This window comes from Triticum dicoccoides, chromosome 7A (genome assembly GCF_002162155.2).
Source record: "Triticum dicoccoides isolate Atlit2015 ecotype Zavitan chromosome 7A, WEW_v2.0, whole genome shotgun sequence".
Lineage (NCBI taxonomy): Eukaryota > Viridiplantae > Streptophyta > Magnoliopsida > Poales > Poaceae > Triticum > Triticum dicoccoides.
The window spans coordinates 44,920,090-44,927,803 of NC_041392.1; positions in this window are offsets into that span (position 1 = coordinate 44,920,090).

Genomic DNA, 7,714 nt, shown 5'->3' on the forward strand with positions numbered 1-7,714 from the left:
CGATCTCTGCTTTGACAAGACGTGTCAAGAAACCGCCTCGCGTTATGTGTGGGGCTGGTTAAAGAAAAACGGTTCAAATAATTACCAGGCCGTGGCGTCATGTCATGCTGCCAAAACATGTCAGTAGATTAGATTTGTGGAAATATTATTCTCTCTACGGTGGTATGTGGAACTTATTTTGCAGGGTCGAACACTATCCTTGCATTCAAACTCTTCCGTGGTGTATTCGGAGGAGGAACCCGCCTTGCAATGCCGAAGACAACACTACGCGCCGGACTCATCGTCATTGAAGCCTGGTTCAGGGGCTACTGAGGGAGTCCTAGATTAGGGGGTCTCCGGACAGCCGGACTATTCCTTTGGCCAGACTGTTGGATTATGAAGATACGAGATTGAAGACTTCGTCCTGTGTTCGGATGGGACTCTCCTTGGCGTGGAAGGCAAGCTAGGCAATACGGATATGTATATCTCCTCCTTTGTAACTGACCTTGTGTAACCCTAGCCCCCTCCGGTGTCTATATAAACCAAAGGGTTTTAGTCCGTAGGAAAACATACAATTATACCATAGGCTAGCTTCTAGGGTTTAGCCTCTCCGATCTCGTGGTAGATCAACTCCTGTACTACTCATATTATCAAGAATAATCAAGCACGACGTAGGGTTTTACCTCCATCAAGAGGGCCCGAACCTGGCTAAAACATCGTGTCCCCTGCCTCCTGTTACCATCCTCCTTAGACGCACATTTCGGGACCCCCTACCCGAGATTCACCGGTTTTGACACCGACAGTGCCCCTTGAGACAATACCTCCACATTGTTCGTAGGGCAAAGAGAGGAGGCGGTTGGAAGTGACTCTCTATTCATATTCGATGAGTCCAAGGAACCGTCCGATGAGGATACGTCGATACGGGCTCGGGGCGGACTGCATGATCATATTCGACGTTAGGAGAAGCAGTGCAATAAAAGTATGCTATGAGTTACTCTGGTATCCAAATACTCACGACTTCGCTAGGGGCTTGGCCATGAGTAACCTCTCGTCTTCGCTGTCGGCGGCGGTGGTGGAACAGTCCGGAAGGAGAGTCCTTCCCTTCTTGGACCCTCCCGGCTCCCCGGTTGGGGCGGCCTTCCTTTTCATGTCTCCCACGGCTAGAGGGGGAGAACCGTCATCTTCCTCCTCCTCGTTTTCACGAGAGGAGTGCGTCTCGGAGTTATCGGACGATGAGTCCGATACCACCTGGCGTCGGGAACTCTTTCGGGTTCGTGTGGCCTTCTTCTTGATCTTCTTCTCCGGCACCTCATAAGGAGCCGGAGTCCGCATCTCCGTCAGGAGAGCGTCTGCAGGGTTTTCAGGCAGAGGGGCCGGACAGTCAATCTGCTCCGATGTCTCCACCCAGTCCTGTCAAAGTCATGGGAGCTCAGACCCTGCACATGGCTAAACTATGGAAAATAAATACCCTACGAGGTGTACAGAACTTGCCGGATTCGCAGGGTGCGTCGCGCTTAGCCCGCGGTCCTCGGTAAGGGGAGGGGGGACCTCGACGCCCTTGAACAGCACCTTACAAACGTCCTTATGCGTCGTGTCGAAGAGTTCGCGTAGAGTCTGGTGCTCGGCTGGGTCGAACTCCCATAAGTTGAAAGCCCGTCGTTGACACGGGAGGATCCGGCGGAAGAGCATGACCTGGACTATGTTGACAAGCTTGAGTTTCTTGCCTATCATGTTCCGGATACACTTCTGGAGTCCGTCCAGCTCCACCGATGAGCCCCAGGACAGGCCCTTCTCCTTCTAGGAAGTGAGCCGCGTGGGGATTCCAGATCGAAACTCGAGGGCCGCCACCCAGTTGGTGTCACGCGGCTCAGTGATGTAGAACCACCCCGATTACCACCCCTTTATGGTCTCCACGTAGGAGCCCTCGAGCCATGTAACGTTGGGCATTTTGCCCACCATGGCTCGGCTGCATTCCGCTTGTTGGCCTCCTACTACCTTCGATTTGACATTGAAGGTCTTCAGGCACAGGCCGAAGTGTGGCCGGACGCAGAGGGAAGCCTCGCACACGACAATGAACGCCGAGATGTTGAGGATGAAATTCGGAGCTAGATCATGGAAGTCCAGTCCATAATAGAACATAAGGCCGCGAACGAATGGATGGAGGGGAAACCCCAGTCCGCAGACGAAGTGGGTGAGGAAAACTACCCTTTCCTAAGGTTCCGGGGTAGGGACGATCTACCCCGTGGCTGGCAGCCGGTGTGCAATATCCGTGGCTAAGTATCCGGTCCCGCGCAGCTTTTTGATGTCTCCCTCTGTAATGGAGGAGACCATCCACTTGCCTCCCGCTCTGGACATGTTTGGAGAGGGTTGAGGAGAAGGATGTGGACTTGGGCGCTGGAGCTCGAGTGCGCGAGAATGGATGAGCAAGGAGGAAGAAGGCGTGGGTAGAAAAAGGTGAACCCTTATCCCTTTATAAGGGCGGACGAAACTGTGCGCCCCCACCAGCCTGGTAAAACTCGCTTATCCCCCAAGCGCCATAATTGATGGCGCGGTTGGGTTACCCATGTCCGTATTGATGGGAATCCCGTAATAAGGGAACACGATCTCTGCTTCGACAAGCGTGCCAAGGAAACCGCCTCGCCAAACACGCTGAGGTTGGTTGTGAAAAACGATTCGAATGGTGACCTGGCTGTGGTGTGATGTCACACTGCGGAATGTGTCGACAGATTAGATTTGTGAAAATATTATTCTCTCTACGGTTATATGTGGAACTTGTTTTGCAAAGCCGGACACGATCCTCGTGTTCAAAATCTTCTATGAAGTATTTGGAGGAGGAACCCGCCTTGCAATGCCGAAGACAATCTGCGCGGCGGACTCATCGTCATTGAAGCCTGGTTCAGGGGCTACTGAGGGAGTCCTAGATTAGGGGGTATCCGGACAGACGGATTATATCCTTTGGCCGGACTGTTGGACTATGAAGATACAAGGTTGAAGACTTCGTCCCGTGTCCGGATGGGACTCTCCTTGGCGTGGAAGGCAAGCTTGGCAATACGGATATGTAGATCTCCTTCCTTGTAACCGACTCTGTGTAACCCAAGCCCCCTCTGGTGTCCATATATACCGGAGGGTTTAGTCCGTAGGACCAAGAACAACAATCATACCATAGGCTAGCTTCTATGGTTTAGCCTCTTCGATCTCGTGGAAGATCAACTCTTGTAATACACATATCATCAAGATCAATCAAGCAGGAGTAGGGTTTTACGGCCATCGACAGGGCCCGAACCTGGGTAAAAACATCGTGTCCCCCGTTTCCTGTTACTATCCGCCTAGACGCACAGCTCGGGACCCCCTACCTGAGATCCGCCGGTTTTGACACCGACAACAAGGTTAATTTTATTTACCACATGTTATTTGCCTTCTAGTTTTTTGTTGTTTCAATTTCACAAATAACCAGCATGGTCTTTTTCGCCGGCTGGACTATTTGACAACCATCCACCAAGGTATGATGATTATTAAAGTATTCAGAAGCATTGACTTCTCAAAAAGATTGGATTATCAACTTCATCACCCGGGTTATTTAAACAGGTGGTCTAGAGATCTAAGGTACAAGTATGGCTATTGTTTATAAGCAATTGCCTCTTGTATTAATCAAAGGGTTATTTCAGCCTTGTTCTCTTTTTATGTCTGTTTCTGTTTTCTACTATGGTAAACATATTGGCTATAAGCCGGGTGTTCTAACCCGTTCAGTACTAAGCCGCCAAGCCAGTTTTTTCTGTTGAATCTACAGGAACGGAGCTAAAGTATTGCAGGGACAACCATAAATATGATGCATATATTGACATCAGGAAACACAGGATCACACACAGTGTTTTATGCGCGATGGCATAGGCAAAGCATGCAGTGTTTTCACAGCTAATCTATTACACGGCTTTTATAAGCCGATGAAGATGGTTATCACTCCTCCCTCACCGGTTCACCGCCCTCTGCTGACTGGAAGCTGGGTTTTGACCAATCAAAACCATTCACGGCGGCAAATTCTGCTTCTCCATCAATCAGGCCGGCCGGATGAACTTCCGGAGCAAATGTATGTTCACGAACAGGCGGGATCAAATCTGTCACCTTGTACGAGGGAGTTGCCATCTTCTTATTTTCCACATCAAAACCCGGCTGATACTTGTCGATATTGGTTTCATCTCCAAGAATAGTCGCCTGAGGTCGAACTCCGCGCACGCAAGCCATGAAGTCATCTTGTTCAAAGGGAGATCCGTCTTCCTTCACGGTAGGATACCCTCTGGCTACGTCCGCCGGGTCTAGATCTGGCACCCAAGCCTTGGAGCGGCTTAGGGCCATCAAAGCTCCGGCTCTGGCATAGGAGCGCTTCACTTCTTGGAACCTAGTGGGCAAGATTGACAGCTTCTTTAAAACATCGCTGAGTCGGTTGGGTCCTTGATTGGCAGGAGGGATACCGGCGAGTGCTCGTTGTGAGCCAATGTACAACTGCTCTACTAAAGTATAGACCGCCTTCAGCTTAATCACGTGGTCTTGACTCAGATTCTTGCTTCGAGGGCCTGCATATGTTTTGAACACGAAGGGTCAGCTAGCGGCTTGCAGTTCGGGTCAAAAGAAGGTAAAAAGTTCAATACAGATGGCTTACCAAAGATGGCGGACACCATCTGTGACACCCGGTTCTTTAAACCGGTCAGCTCCATCGTAACCTCTTCAAGGGAGGCTTCAGCGTTCTCGGCACGTTGTGTAAGAAGCGTTTTTTCTTCAGCCCGGGTTTTCTTCTTGGTAGTGAAGCTGGTTTTAAATTTTTCCGTCTCAGAGAGACGTACTTGCAGTTTGGAGTCAGCAGACTTGATCTCCGCCTCCTGATCCGCCAGCCACGTCTTCGCAACAGTTAATTGCGAGCTCAGTTCACATAAGGCATTCTGTAAAACATACCCAGATGAATCAAGAATTCAGTTAAGCTTCAAAAGTCAAGATTTCAGTTAAGGTTCAAAATTCAAGATTCAAAGTCTCAAGTCCTTTGCATTGCAAAACCACTTGACACTTGGGGGCTAATGTATGCCAAAACAATTTCTTATAACTCTAAAACATACTTTAAGTCCCAAGTACTTTACAAAGTAACAACACTTGGCACTTGGGGGCTAATGTATGCTATTCAACAAGTTTCTCAAGGTTAAGACGGATTACAAATGTTTTTTGGATACGGTACAAGATAATTATGAAAATTCAAAGTACCCGCTTATTATGGTCAAGTGACCCAGTCCTTGGGGAGTACGGATGAAGCTTTATTTTATTTTATTGAACTCCAGGAAAATCTAAAAGGTAAAAGTCTTATCCTAAATCATAAAGTCTATAGATCATTCCGGTTCCCTCATAATCTGAAGACTTGGGGGCTGGCGGAATATAAGTAAGCCGGAAGAACATACCTCGTATTTCAGCTGCAACTGCTTGAGTCGCGGCTGGAGTGCACATGGCTGAGATAACTGGATAAAATGTTGCTGGCATTCAAATGGTCATAATGTCAAACATCAAAATGCATTTTCTGTCTATCCAAGGCCTCTTGTTTCACCGTGTGACGAGCCAACACGGTGGGATTCCCCGGTTCAACAAAGCGGCTCCCGGTGATCAAAACGTCTTGCGCAGACGGTGATGCCGGGTTGGCCGAGCTTGATGGTCCAGTTGCGGAAGGGTTAACGGTGGTATCGCCAACTGATGGCTCAGGAGGATTTGCTTTTGCATTGACAGGCGGGTCTTCTGGAGTTTCAATTGATGGAGGAGAAGGTGGCCTTGTCGGTTCAGGTGCAAGGACTAGCGGGTCTTCACCGGCTTGGTTGCCTTTGCTTTCTTGGACTTAGCTTGACCAATAAGAGAAATATTATAGGACTGTTAGTATAAAGATACAGTTTGAAAAACACAAGAAGGAAACCTCCTGAACCCTAATGCAGATCTATGGGGGTGAGAAGGTGAGAGCTTATGGGTGCGGAGTTGCTGCGGAGGATCGCCGCCGTTCTCTGGACAGAATCAGGGTGATGCAGCGGCCGAGCTTGAGGACGACGATGAGCACTGCAACAGCGGTGGAGCTCGAGTGACAGGAGGGTTGCGAGAGGAAGGAGATGAAGAAGAGAGAAGAATGAGAAAAGGCCAGGGCGTGCCTATTTATAAGGGAAAAGGTGAACAGACGGGCGCGAAATCGAGGAAGACCCAAATAATGATTATCCAACTAAACGGGCACCTCGATTCTCGGGAGGCCTTAAAGATGAAGATCCATTGAGGGATGACGTCATAAAAGTTTCTTGTGTTTTCAAGAGATGACGTCATGGCGGGTTACAAAAACTTACGCGAAGATAAGAAGATGGATTTTGTCTAAGTGTTGAAGATTGACAAACAAAGTTCAAAGTCAACCTTGGGCCTAATGTTGGGGATATAGCTATCAGTTATGACCCACCCAGGAGGGGCCGGGTCAGCCCCGATGGCGGGTTACAAAGGAAGCCCAGTAAACATTCAAGACGATAGTTTATCAAATCTTATAGAAGGCCTAAAAAGCCTAGAGGCGGCTAAAGGCACAATACAGTAAACCGTTGTATGTAAGGAAAGACTTGTCAAGAAAGGCATGTAAAAGAAGTCACCGAGCCGGACACGATTTAGGAGCCGGTCGGGACTCTGTAGGCCACCAGGCGTCAACCCGTGTATATAAGGGGACGACCCGGTGGCGGCTTAGGGCAAGAAACAAGAGATCGATAACTAAGCCGGGGAACTAGCCTCTTGGTAATCGAAACCCCAGCAACCAACACAACTAGACGTAGGCTTTTACCTTCATCATAAGGGGGATGAACTAGTATAAAACCTCTCGTGTCCTTTGTCCTGATTAACCCGTTTAAGCTTCCTAGTTGCGATGGCCCTACGACTAAGTCCTTCCACTATGACATCTGTCGTGACAATTCCACGACACTATGGTTAGGTTTACCTTAATACCACTACTAGGGAAAACCTTATACACAAAATCTTAGCAGCAACGTGGTTTAAAAACAGACGCTACTGCTAATTAGCAGTAGCAAGCTCCAGAGAGCAGCGCTACTAATATCTAAGTAGCAGGAGTGCTCCATGCGGAACAAGCGCTACTACTATATTTGCCACGATGTTGCCTCCCGGCTAGATATAGTAGTAGCGACCTTCCGGGGGACGCGATACTGCTAAAGTACTTAGTAGCAACATTTTTCTTAAAAACTCGCAGCTGCTAAGTATCACCGCAACTAATTAAGTTTAGTCCCAAACTGCTAAGCAAACAAGGTGTTTACCACCTTAAATATGTTACTTCTCAACCTATCTCGAGCACTTGGTCTTCATTGAACTATATGTGTATGATTTGTAGCTACAATATGAATCCTCGCCTGTACCTATACAGGTACAGTGAGGATTCATGTTGACTATTTAGATTCTACACAAAAAGATCAATGATGACCAATGTATATTTTTGATGTTTTCACATTGCTTAGACTTACAGCGTTTTTTCAGGACAAAGCGTTACTGATTTTGGGATAAACAAAAGAAATAACTACTTCCATTAGCAGTAGCGTTTTTATGTAAAACGCGCTATAGATAAGTTAGCTATAGCGCGTTTTCCTTATGAGCGCTACTGCTAGTTCGACTTAACCACCACCCCCGGCCCAAAATTTCGCTAAGTCCTCCTTTCCCCCCTGTTGCCCTACTCCTGTCGCGCCGTGCCGCC